Source organism: Apodemus sylvaticus, chromosome 4, assembly GCF_947179515.1.
Source record: "Apodemus sylvaticus chromosome 4, mApoSyl1.1, whole genome shotgun sequence".
NCBI lineage: Eukaryota > Metazoa > Chordata > Mammalia > Rodentia > Muridae > Apodemus > Apodemus sylvaticus.
This window is the reverse complement of record NC_067475.1, coordinates 38,576,550-38,591,255: the sequence shown is the minus strand read 5'-3', so window position 1 is coordinate 38,591,255 and position 14,706 is coordinate 38,576,550.

The following is a 14,706-nucleotide window of genomic DNA, read 5'->3' as shown; positions in this document are numbered from 1 at the left end:
GTACAGATCTAAACAAAGAATTTTCACCTGAAGAAATTCAGATGGCCAAGAAGCACCTTAAGAAATGCTCAACATCATTAGTCATTAGGGAAATGCAAATCAAAACAACCCTGAGATTTCACCTCAAACCAGTCAGAATGGCTAAGATTAAAACTCATGAGACAGCAGGTGTTGAGGAGGATGTGGAGACAGAGGAACACTCCTCCACTGCTGGTGGGGGGTGTAAGATGGTACAACCACTTTGGAAATCAGTCTGGCAGTTCCTCAGAAAATTGGACATGACACTTCTGGAGGACCCTGCTCTACCTCTCCTGGGCATATACCCAAAGGATTTCCCGGCATGAAATAAGGACACATGCTCCATTATGTTCATAGCAGCCTTATTTATAATAGCCAGAAGCTGGAAAGAACCCAGATGTCCCTCAAAGGAGGAATGGATACAGAAAATGTGGTATATTTACACAATGGAATACTACTCAACAATTAAAAACAATGAATTCATGAAATTTTTAGGCAAATGGTTGGACCTGGAAAATATCATCCTAAGTGAAGTAACCCAATCACAAAAGAACACACATGGAATGCAATCTCTGATAGTGGATATTAATTAGTCCAGAAGCTCTGAATACCCAAGGCACAATTAGCATAACAAATGACTCCATGAAGAAGTAAGGAGAGGGTCCTGGTCCTGGAAAGGCTTGATCTAGCATTGTAGGGGAGTACCAGGACAGAGAAAAGGGAGAGAGGTGATTGGAGAATGGGTGGAGAGAAGGTTTATGGGGCATATGGAGAGGGGGTAACTGGAAAAGGGGAAATCATTTGGAATGTAAATAGAATATAGGAAATAAAAATATATAATAAAAATCAAAACTCAAATTTAACATATAAACAGTAATAAAAAGAACCACACCCCACTTTTTAAAGATAAAAATGAGATACTAACAAGTCCATAGATATCTCAGTATTTACTGTTTTGTCTCTTCCTTCTCTCATCATAGACATATTATCAGTCAAGATTATTTACATAAATCATGCAATTTGGAAGAAAGAACATAGCAAATGCACCAAGTTTAAAAGTCTTAAGAAGTATAATTTAAGTATATTTCTAAGTTTACTACTTAGAACTAAAGTGATTTACTATATTGACTTAAACCTAGAAGGAAATATTTTAAAAATTCATAGCCATGATTTCAATGTCCCTGAGTTTGTATCTCTAAGTCTACAGAAAATAAATAAGTAGATATGACATTATATTAGTCTGAATATTTGCCCCTTTCACATGGACATGGATTGTTTTCTTAAAGATATGACATTTTTTGTCTAAATAAAAATATTAATAAATGTAAAGATATCACTTTTCAGAAATGTTTCTTCTCCAAAATGGAATAAATTTAGAATCTGAGAGGGAGAGGGAGGGAGAAGGAAGAGAAGGGAATGGGGAGGGGAGTTGGGGAAGGAGAAGGAAGGGGAGGGGGAGAAGGAGGGGGAGACAGAGGGCAGAGGGGAAAGGGAGGGGGAGGGGGAGGGGGAGGGAGGCGAGGAGGGAGAGTTAAATAAGGGAAATAAACAGGAAAACAGTAAAATAATCTATAATGTTGGTGATCCTCTGACCTGTGACCTCCAGTCACTGGTTTCCTACCCTCCCAGAATGTTTCCTTCCTTCAGGTCAGGCTTGGAAATGATAGTCATGCTGATGCCAAACCAACTGAGGGGAATAAAAGAGAGGGAAGAGGAAAAATGAGGAGGGACAGCCATCAGTGAGCCATAAGGAAAGCCTGTGTTTCCAAGGGTCAAAAAGACTCGTGGATCACTGATAATTCACCTAGAAGAAAGTCTATGAAGTGTCTGGTGACATCTAGGCACAATCTGCCAGCATTTCCAGAGTATAATCTGAGTAAGGGAAAGCACCAGTTGATGACTGTGTAAACTAGAAAGGCTTAGAGAATCTTCACTGTTTGTTGTACAGGGTATTTTCAAGGTCCAGAGAAAGACAACCCCCAGGGTAGCAGCGGAATAAGCTGAAGCAGCCACTAGGAAAAAGTACCCCTCTAGCACTAGATGCTTGACACTGGGACTAAACAAACTAGAAACAAAACACCATCTCCAAAGGAGCCTTCTTCTATCTGCAGCTGGGGAACCTGGAAATAGACTTTCTTGAGAAACCAAAGTAAGTGTTATAGAGTTATATGGTGAATCATGACCAGCACAAAAGCTGCAAGAATGTGGAGAAGAACCATGCAGAATGCAGCAAGCTGAAAACCTTTGAGAAAGAAACATCTGAAGGGGGACAGTAACACAGGCTGCATGCAGCATGCCTTCCACTGGGAAGGCGGTACAAGGGAAGGGACCATATGTGAACCAGAATGCTGACAAAATGCCTGAAGTCATCCTAGACCCACATTTCCAGTGTTGCATGTGGACTAGACCAGCATCTGTAATGGAATCATGGATGCTCGTTATAGAGGAACCAATAGAATGAGATATGCAGGTGATGGGTTCTGGTAACCAAATTTCGGTCTTCTACAATAACAGTAGATGTTTTTATCTACTGGTGCATTTCTGCATCCTCAAAGAAAAGATTTTATAGCATTTCTCTCACCTTCTTCATCGTGTCTTCTCCCATATTTGCCTCATTGTTATTCTGCAGATTCAAGCCCAACTTTTATACATCAATTTTATTGCATAGATTGCACCTGTATGTGTGTTCATGTGTGTATAAAATATATTTTCTGAAATATAAAAAAATAGAATGAGATAAGCTTCTAGGAGCTGGGATAGAACCTTAGTCTCAAGTGTGATTCTAAGAATTAGGCTGGGCAGTTGTTTTATATATCCACATCTGGGTTTTTCTCTTCTCTACATCTATTCTTCTTTTACTTACTACAGAAGCAAATTTAGGAGGCCACTTGACTTAGCTCTGTCTGCAGCTTTTAAATAACTTTATCACGCCATGAAGATGAAATGAGAACTTGAAACTACAGACTAAAGCACTTGGTAGCAGTTACATCATATACTTATTGAGTATAATTGGTCACTTTATAATCATTGAGAAATCCAATTTTGAATTGTTTATCAGTCATAACATAAAGAATACTACTGATCAAGAAAGATATCTGTGGGAAGAGTGCAATATGATACATAACCCTGCAGTCCGTGAATAGAGCCTTTTAAGTCCTTAAAAAGCTCATGATTTCTTAAAAATGAAGTCAGATAGCGATGAGCTAAAAGTTAATATCGAATTCATAAGTAAGAAAAAAGAGAAAGGATAACATAATTGCTTCCCAGCAAAGCTTTCACAATAAATAGAGGAAAACAACAGCAGAGAAAATACCACACCATAGAAAATGATTTGTTGTTTCAAGATTCATTTCAAGTTTATAATAGATTTTGTTCCCATGAATTCACAGTAATACATTTATTTCACGGCCAATTTAGAGCAAAGTCAACCACCAAAGCTTTATGAAACTTTCAACAAGGTTACTTTATTTATTGTGCTACTCTCCTCTGCCACTGGGTAAACTTAGAACAGTGGTTCTCAGCCTGAGGGTTGCAACAACTTTGGGAATGGCACCTTTAACAGGAGTCCCCTAAGATAATTGGAAATTACAGTTATTTACATTGAAATGCATAAGAGTAACGGTTATGAAGTAGCAATAAAAGTAATTTTATGGTTGAGGCTCACCACAACATGATGAACTGTATTTAAGAGTCATAGTATTAGGAAAGTTGAGAACCACTGACCTAGAGGAGTTTACGGGATGTTGTAAAAAATTGTTTCTCCTGGGTCCCACACAGAAAAATACTATCACTTTACCAACACAGCTTGCTGCCATCTACTCCAGCAGAGAGCCATTTCAGCTGACTCAATTCCTAATATTTGGGTGGGACATAATCTTATTTGGGTGGGGTTTGCTGCTAAATTCTCTAAAATGAAAATTTGATAAGACCTTAAACAAGCCAGTGTTAAAAACCTGCAAGCCTTGTCTGTCTCACTGGTAGGCTTTCAATATACTACAAGGGACAGAAAAGTGTCACATGTCAGTAATCAATCAACCACTCAATCAAATATAGAAAATGTAAGTGGATTTTAAAACTAATGTACTTGGTCTTGACACTAGAATACCTAGGGGATAGGTATGGTAATGGACCTGACATATTTTGTTTAACTTGAGTGTCTCAGTTTGATTATTAGTGACATGGGTGAATTTCTGTAATGTTTAGGAAGAACAAAACCTTATCTCCCCATCTCAGTCATCTGCTGTCCCCAAAATCACTTGGGCATCCGTGCGTCCTCCATTGGGGTATTGGTGACAGTTTACTTTCAACACATTGACTTGTGATATGTTTTTAAGGCTTTGGTTTTCTGTAGAGTTATTTTAATCTAGCAAGGGATTACATTCCAAATACCTTCTAGGTCTGTGTGGTCTGGCTAGAATACAGACATGTTCTTAGCACACACCTTTAATCCCAAGGAAAATAAGGTTAGTTTGTAAAAGGAAGGAGACATTTTTGAAAGTGACTCTTGGTAAGGGGAAGACGAAGTGATGAGTCAGAGAAAAAATTGGCATAGTGAGTCACAAGAACAGACCAAAAAGGGAGGGTATTTAGAGCAGCTCAGAGGAGTCAGGAGTAGAGAGCAGTTCAATGAGTGCAGTTTAGTTGCGTTCAGGCAATGCAGTGGAGTTTAATTGAGTGCAGTTCAGTGCAGTTTAGTTGAATGTAGTTTAGTTCAGTTGAGTTTATGCACAGTTCAGTTTGCACAGTCAATGTAGTCAGTGCGTATGGTGGTTTGAAAATGCTTGGTCTATGAGAAGTGCTACTATTAGGAGATGTGACCTTATTGGAGGAGATGTTGCCTTGGTGAAGGAAGCGTGCAATGTTTTCCTTCCTAAGCTTGCTACACTTGATCAAAATGCTTTGGATGAGATTGAACCATAGAGCAATACAGTCTAGGCTTTTTTGAGACTTCCTTTGTTAATTCAGTTAATCTAAATCATTTCACCTTAGCCTAAGGCAGACTCTGCAGCCACATTCTTCAACAAAGTATCACAAAACAGTCTCTAGGTCTCATGCTAACATTCTTCGGTGAAACCTCTTGAGTTTTGATTTGAACGCCCAGATTTCAAATTGCCCTCAGCACCAGTGTCTTCCATATTCCTACCAGGATAGCCCATTAATCATTCTACTGCTCTACTAATCCAAAATCTTAAAATCCACATTGCTTCAAATAAAAACATTGCTATCAGTCACAACCATAACCCCAGTCCCTGGTACCAAATTCTGTCTCAGTGTTTCAATTCTGTGAAGAGACATTATGACCAAAGTGCATTTACTAGCACTGGTTTATGGTTTGAGAGGGTAGGTCCATTGTCATCATGGCAGCAAGCATGGCAGCATATAGGCAGACTTGGTGTTGGAGGACCCAAGAGTTCAAAATCTTGATCCTTCTTCAGAAGACTCTTTTCTGCAGGCAGCTAGGAAGAGAGTGCACATCATATGTATCTGAATCTATATATCTGTAGACTGCAATGTTACTGAATACATTGACAAATATCAAGAGCCTGAGCTTAGGAGACCTCCAAAGTACACCCATGCAATGATATACTTCCTTCAACAAGGCCATACATCCTAATAGTAGCACTTTCCATAGGCCAAGCATATTTAAAGCCCCACAGTGCAGTTTAGTTCATGGAATTCAGAGACACTTTTTCAAAGCAGAACAATTCAGTGATAATCCTAGAGAAGCCAGATTGACTCAGTCAGATTGGAAGATTAGATTGCCTGGAGCTAGAAGAATCCAGGACTAGGCCTAGGGATAGTTACAACAGAGAAAGAAATGCTCTGGATTCAGTCCAAGCTACTTATTTGTACAACTTGGGTATGGCTCTCATCTCATTTCATCTGAAGAAGAAAAAGTTACTTTTACAGTTCTCAAGAATAGGAATGTCCTGACGATAGAAATAAAACAAAATTAAACTACTGCAAACATATATCTTGATTTGACTATTCATGTTCTAAGTTTTCTGTTTAGGACATGGTAATTAAACTAGCCACCATTCTTTTCCAACCATTCAAATGCTGGGATTCCCACATCTGACTCAAAGACACTTCACTTGATGCAAATCATACCTATATCTGAGTCTATGTATCTGTAGACTTCAATATTAGTAAATACAACGACAAGTTTAAAGATAGCACTGGTCTCATTTTATCTATTCCAAATATTATCTGACTTGATATACTGTTTTTATTGAGCTGCTCATTAAATATATACATATATGGGTTTCACTTGCTTTTGAAGAGTAAGAGAAGTTGAAATTGATCATAAAATTGTCAAGTGATACATGGTTGCACACTCCTATAAGAACACAAGGCCTCATCATATCTGCCAAGGATTAACCTCACATTAGAGTAAACCATTTAGATTCATATAATTTTCTAATTATTTACCTATAAGAATAATCAAGAATGTGAGTTTTTATGTCTTTGAAAAAGGTCACAGTGTAACAGCAATGATATTAAGGGTGTCTGGTGTATATAAATGCAGACCTACCCAGATTCTTCTGGCCATTTCATGCTTTTAAAATAATTTCAAATAAGATGTTTTAAAATACAAACCTGAATTCTCATTCTCTCTCTCTCTCTCTCTCTCTCTCTCTCTCTTTTCCATCTCTTTCCTCTCTGTTTCTCTCTTCTCTCTCTTCTCTCTCATATCCTCTCTATCTATATATCCATCTCTCTATATATCATCTATCATGTAGAGTTATTATCTATTATGTGCAGTTAATATCATCTAGATATATTATCTCTATCTCTATCATGTTTGTACTTTTTTCCATTTTCTACTTATTCTTTATTTTATCTGAACCTACTTCACCTCTCTACAGAATGAGCTCTTCAACACAACTCTACTTGCTCTTTAGTTTCCTCACACAATGTCAGAGAAGGTATGTTGAAGGAAAGTCTAAATTCTCAGTCTGGAGACAAAGCCATAAAGAGACTGTCCCACTTGGGCATCAATCCTATATACAGTCATCAAACCCAGACATTTTGTGGATGCCAAGAAGTGCATGCTTTCAGGAACCTGATGTGACTGGCTCCTGAGAATCCCTGCCAGAGCCTGACACATACAGAGGCAGATGCTCACAGCCAACCATAGGACTAAGCACAGGGTCTCCAATGGCAAAGTTAGAGAAAGGACTGAGGAGTTGAAGGGGTTTGCAACCACATAGGAATAACAACAATATCAACCAACCAGACGCCCCGCCCCCCCCTCTCCAGAGCTTCCAGGTACTAAACCACCAACCAACATGGAAGGACCCATGAAAGGGAATAACATTGAAATGTAAATAAAGAAAATATCCAATAAAAAATATCAAAAATAAATAAATTCTCAGTCTAATCTATAAAAGTTAAAATTCAGTGCCTGTCACCTATGTGTGTGGATACATGCAATTTATGAAAGAGATACAATCTTTGTCAAGATTACTTTTCCTTCCAATATTGGGCAAAGCCCTGAATTATATCATTTAATGAAAAAAACTTAGAATGGAGGTTGCATTTTATACTGTGATTATCATAGTCCTACTTTCTCAACAATTATAGTTATTCTTTGTAATTATTCATTCACATTATTTCTTCAGGACTTTATTCATGGCCTTGTCCTTGTGGTTCATTGCACTGAAGTCTGCTACCTGCTTGCTTGGGTAAGACACAGGACTGTTACTTCATGGTCCTGTGACACCTGTTCTGTTTTCAGTGTTCTGTATGACCATTTGTCTCAGTTTTCTTCTGACATAGCAGTAGATCATCTGTTTAGATCTTGGTGAGAGAGTACTTGCCTGTATTGGAGGAAATTTCTGGAGTGTCATATCTACCAACCTAAATTAGGGTGTTTTATTTGCTGGTATAAATTCCTAGAAGAAGCAGTGAAAATCGTGATGAAAAAGGAAAACAGGGTTCCAACATAGCCTAAAGCAAAGATTTGAAACTAAACTAAACTAAATAAAATAAAATAAAGCAAAATCCCAGTGCGCCCCTTTAATTTGGCTATAATACTTATCAGTAAACCAAACCAAATAGTCATGAGTATCTACTAAGCACTTGATATGAGTTGTTAAGAACATAAGTTAACCTTGGTCAGGGCAAGAAGGACCATGCCTTGTCTTACAGAGAACAGAGATGGGTGTTGCTATGTCTCCTCCCCCTTTCTGGTAATGTCACAAACTCTCATCTCCTTATTGACCACATCATCTCAAGCTTATGTTATTCCTAGATAGTCTCCCAAGTGCTGGAATTCCGTACATGTGTGACCACACTCAGGTGATCACACTATCAAAATAAAATTGGTAATTAATGTTTGTGATACTCTGTCATGTTCACAGAAAGACAAAGCACCATGTAGAGGGCTGATTTTAAAGACTAGGAATCTTTCCTCTTTGTGGTTCTTCACCAGTTAATGTCTTTACTATGATTTATCTTTTCCCATGGGTTAAAGAAAAAGGAGGTTTGTCTACTACTTGCACACTTGACTTTAGAAGAGTTCATATCTTTTTGTGAACACTTTCATTAGCCATATCTAGTTAGAGTCACAATTCAATCCATTGGAAAGGAACCAGAAAATGTAACTTTTAATTCTAATCTCAAGAAGAGCCCAGCATGGTCCTCTGTGGTGACCATGTGAAAGGCTGGGGTTGGATGGTTGAAGAGCTACAGAGAGTCAAAGATGCACTCCTTCAGCTGTAATACCCATGCCCTTTATCTTGTATTTCTATTTTTGTTTTGTAGAAAAATAAATAAAGTTCTTGGTATCAACCTTTATTTTCAGCATGACCCTCTTAAGACTTTTGAGCATAAAATTTGATATATAACATTGAAAGCATTCTTTCTTAAATTTTTATCAGAAGAAAGGACAGCATATTAATCCATTTTAAATACTATTTGATATTTAGTTATGCTCCTCATTCCCAAGACCCGGCATCATCTCAAAAGGAAAATGCATTTAATTCTGCCCTGAACTCTCAGTGTCTTAACAATATTCAAAAATTGAAATTCAAAGTATTCTGTGACCATCAAGACAAACTTTTAGCTATGAAAAAATTATACTGAAAACGAAACAACATATTTCTGACATACAACAGCAAACTATTTTCCCAAAGAAAACTTTTTCAATGATTTTACTCTTCCTTGGTGAACATGGCTGACAATTACTGAAACACCAATGGTAATTCCTTGTGGTCTTGGAACAAAGTATCAGCGTCTTGCACATGCTTCTCTCCCCGCTTCCTAACATTTCCCAGGTTCTCTAACCGAACTTCAAATTTATCAAGTCTCTCTCCTGTGCCTTCTGTTACTAATGCATGCTGTAATCCTGGCCAGAAGCCATATGAAATAACTTCACAGACTAAATAAATGCTTCCTGACACTGACACATCCTCCAAAATATGAATGAGCCCATCACTTTTAAACTCTGCCCCAGCAAAGCCCCAGATTATATAACAATGGTAACTTGTTGGCAAGAATGCAAATGAATGTTCTCTCTTCTAATTCCTACCAAAAAATCATAGTTCCCACTGATGCTTCATGAGTTTAACCTGTCTGAACTATTATTTTCATTCAATGTTGCGCTCCCACCATAATGCTGCAATAAATACCATTTATAGTATTCTGAGCTTTTCATATTCTAAAACTTTAAATATTTTCAGAATCTTCCCACAAACTGTTGAAAGCACCTCAGGTCTCCTCATAACAAGGCCTCCCAAAATGGTCACCTCCTACAATCAGGCAAGACCACCAATGGGGGAAAGGGGATACCAAGCCACCCACAAAACCTTTGCCCCACAATTTTTTCTACCTATAAGAGGTGCAGAGATAAAGAGGGAGCAGAAAAGGATTCCCCAGCATGCAATAAAGACACATGCTCCATTATGTTCATAGCAGCCTTATTTATAATAGACAGAAGCTGGAAAGAACCCAGATGCCCCTCAAAGGAGGAATGGATACAGAAAATGTGTTATATTTACACAATGGAATACTACTCAGCAATTAGAAACAATGAATTCACAAAATTTTTAGGCAAATGGTTTGATCTGGAAAATATTATCCTAAGTGAGGTAACCCAATCACAAAAGAAGACACATGGAATGCAATCTCTGATAAGTGGATATTAATTAGCCAAGAAGCCCTGAATACCCAAGGCACAAATTGCATAACAAATGACTCCCATGAAGAAGTATGGAGAGGGTCCTGATCCTGGAAAGGATTGATCTAACATTGGAAGGGAGTATAAGGACAGAGAAAAAGGAGGGAGGTGATTGGAGAATGGATGGAGAGAAGGTTTATGGGACATATGGGGAGGGGGGATCCAGGAAAGGGGAAATCATTTGGAATGTAAACAAAGAATATAGAAAATAAAAATATTAAAAAAAAAAGAGGGAGCAGAAAGCAAGATAATGGCTAGCAACTGACTGGCCCTACTTGAGACTCATTTCATAAGAAAGATCCTGCCACTAATACTATTAACTATATAATATTTTGCTATCCTTGCAGACAGGCAGCTAGCATAACCACGTCATCTGAGTGGCTTCATCCAGCAGCTGATGTAAACAGATGCAGAGACCACAGTCAAACTTGGTTAAGCGTGGAAAGTCTTGTAGAGAAGAGGCAGAAAGGATTGAAAGAGGCAGAAGGGTCAAGGACTCACGAAAACCTACGAAATCAACTAATCGGGGCGCATAAGGGCTCACAGAGACTGAATCAAGAGCCATAAAGCATGTATGGGAAAGACCTAGTCTCCTACACATATGTAACAGACATATAGCTTGCTATTCATGTGGGGCCTCTACAGCAGGAGCAGGGGCTATCTCTGACTCTGTGGCCTGCATTTAGATCCCTTTCCCCTAACTGGACTGCCTTGTCTAGCCTCAGAATTGGATGTTCTTTCTCAGTCCTATTATAACTTGATATACCAGAGCAGTCCTACTATAACTTGATATCCCTGGGAAGTTTTCCCTTCTCTAAGGAGAAAGATAGGGGAACATAAAGGGGGGAGGGATTTGAAGAAGAGGAGGAAGGGGAAGCTCTGATTGGAATGTAGAGTAAATAAACAAATTAATAATGAAACTAATAAACAAACCAACAAAAAACAATAAAACTAAAATTATGGCCTCCCTTCTTGGTAGCAGATGTATGTTTTACATTTGTCTGTCTTGCAGTATCTTTGAATATTCCTAAGTAAAAATTATGTCAGGAAACTAAAAATTATTTACAAGTACAGCAAGGACAAAACCCTATATTTTTTGTATGGAACAATAAAAAAAGACAGAAATTTAAATGGTATGTCATACCTATTTTAGAAAAATAATTAAAAAGGAGATAAAAAAACCCTAACATCCTTAATCTCCATTTTAAATTTTTTTAACATCATTTATAAACTTTATTTTATGGGAAATTTTAACTTCCTGTCTGAAATAATGAAACAGATACACAAAATGGTGTTATTTAAAGTGTCAGATTATAACTTGAAACGTCTTACAGATTCATCAGCCAGGGGTTAGCTAAAAGAGTCACCTCTTTTGAATGTAGCCGTTGGATGAAATTGAAAATTGCTACTCTGAGCAGCTAATCTAAGTATGGTTACAATGGGAAAATACATGCACGACAGAGGCGTTTCTCAGAAAGAGACTCTCTCACCCTTTCTCTACTGCTCGCCTCCATGACACGATGGTGCTTGGCTGCCTTGTCACACGGCTGGATGACACACATCAGGTTACCTCGAATGGCAATCCATGCTTCTCTCTCCTTCTTTCCTATTCCTGACTCCCTGAGAAGCTGCTGAGATGTGCAGTGGCCCTGCTCGGGGCTCTCTTCCTCTGAGCTCTCATAAAGTTGTTCTTAAGCTTCTGTCTCACTCCGCCCTTAAAATCTTTTACTCAGGAGACAAAGAACTCCAAATGGTGACCCTGCATTGCCTGGTAATTTATTTATTTCTTTAAATAATGTTTACCTATAAATCTGATACTCCTTTGTGAAAATAGCAATAAAACAAATAAAGCACTTCATTATCAATACCATTTGGTAATAACACACTTAATGGTAAGTGTGACATCAATTTAGAAGTTCACAGTTAATGTGGATCAGAAGCTTGGCCAGAATCCAGGCCATACTTTGACTCTTTGTCTTATGCTAAAACCTTTGTTCTAAGCAGGCTTTAGATCTCATATAGCATTTACTAGGATTTATTGCCACTAGAATAAAAATTTTTCTTTCTTTTTTTTTCTTTCTTTTTTTTATTCGATATATTTTTTATTTACATGCCAAATGACTTACTCTTTCCTGGCTCACCACTCCCCGAAAGTCCCATAAGCCCTCTTCCCTTCCCCTACTCTCCCATCCACCCCTTCCTACTTACCTGTTCTGGTATTGCCTTACACTGCTGCACTGAGTCTTTCCAGAACCAGGGGCCACTCCTCCATTCTTCTTGGACATCATTTGATGTGTGGATTATGTCTTGGGTATTCCAAGTTTCTAGGCTAATATCCACTTATCAGTCAGTGCATATCATGATTCACCTTTTGAGTCAGGGTTACCTCACTTAGTATGATGTTCTCTAATTACATCCATTTGTCTAAGAATTTCATGAATTCATTGTTTCTAATGGCTGAACAGTACTCCATTGTGTATATATACCACATTTTTTTATCCATTCCTCTGTTGAGGGATATCTGGGTTCTTTCCAGCATCTGGCTATTATAAATAGGGCTGCTATGAGCATAGTGGAGTATGTATCCTTAATACATGCTGGGGAATCCTCTGGGTATATGCCCAGGAGTGGTGTAGCAGGATCCCCCAGAAGTGACGTGCCCAGTTTTCTGAGGAACTGCCAGACTGATTTCCAGAGTGGTTGTACCAACTTGCAACCCCACCAGCAGTGGAGGAATGTTCCTCTTTCTCCACATCCTCGCCAACACCTGCTGTCTCCTGAAGTTTTAATCTTAGCCATTCTGACTGGTGTGAGGTCAAATCTCAGGGTTGTTTTGATTTGCATTTTCCTAATGACTAATGATGCTGAACATTTTTTAAGATGCTTCTCAGCCATCTGAAGTTCTTCAGGTGAAAATTCTTTGTTTAGCTCTGTACCCCATTTTTAATAGGGTTATTTGGTTTTCTGGGGTCTAGAGAAACTTGAAGCAATCCCACTAAAATCAGGGACTAGACAAGGCTGCCCCCTCTCTCCATATCTTTTTAGTATTGTACTTGAGGTACTAGCTAGAACAATTAGACAACATAAGGAGGTCAAAGGGATACAAATTGGAAAGGAAGAAGTCAAACTCTCACTATTTGCAGATGATACAATAGTATACTTAAGTGACCCAAAAAAAACTCCACCAGAGAATTCCTACAGCTGATAAACAACTTCAGCAAAGTGGCAGGTTATAAAATCAACTCAAGAAAATCAGTAGCCTTCCTATACTCAGAGGATAACCAGGCTGAGAAAGAAATTAGGGAAATGACACCCCTCACAATAGCCACAAACAACATAAAGTACCTTGGTGTGACTCTGACCAAACAAGTGAAAGATCTGTATGACAAGAACTTCAAGTCTCTGAAGAAGGAAATGGAAGTAGGCCTCAGAAAATGGAAAAATCTGTCATTCTCGTGGATGTGCAGAATTAATATAGTTAAAATGGCCATCTTACCAAAAGCAATATATAGATTCAACACAATACCCATCAAAATCCCAATTCAGTTCTTCATAGAGTTAGAAAGAGCAATTCTCAAATTCATCTGGAATAACAAAAAACCCAGGATAGCTAAAACTATTCCGAACAGTAAAAGAACTTCTGGGGGAATCAGTATCCCGGACCTCAAGCAGTACTACAGAGCAATAGTGTTAAAAACTGCATGGTATTGGTACAGTGACAGGCAGGTAGATCAATGGAATAGGATTGAAGACCCAGAAATGAACCCACACACCTATGACCACTTGATCTTCGACAAAGGAGCAGAAAACATCCAGTGGAAAAAAGCCTTTTCAACAAATGGTGCTGGTTCAATTGGAAGTCTACATGCAGAAGAATGTGAATTGATCCATCCTTATCTCCTTGTACTAAGCTCAACTCCAAGTGGATCAAGGACCTCCATGTAACTAATAGAAAAGAAACTGGGGAAGACCCTTGAGGACATCAGTACAGGGGGGAAGTTCCTGAACAGAACACCAATAGCTTATTCTCTAAGATCAAGAATTGACAAATGGGACCTCATAAAATTACAAAGTTTCTGTAAGGCAAAGAACACCATCAAAAGGACAAATAGGCAACCAACAGATTGGAAAAGATCTTCACCAACCCTACATCTGACAGAGGGCTAATATCCAATATATACAAAGAACTCAAGAAGTTAGACCCCAGAATTTCTTTTATTCTTTTTCTTTTTTAGCAGGCTATTGGCTGATTCACAACCTCAAGTCTACAGCTTAGACTTACCTTTCCATAAACTTTCTTCTTTGAACCTGACCAACAGTAAATAATCTGCTAGGAACAACTTAAAGGGTTTTGCATTAGAGAAATCATGGAATTGAAACTGTGATGTTCCAAATTAGTTACAAGAATGAACTATACTCATAGGCGATTATTACTCGTGGGCATGAATATGAACATGTGGAAATCATTGGAAATAATCTTAAAGCCTCTCCACTAGAGTGTGTGA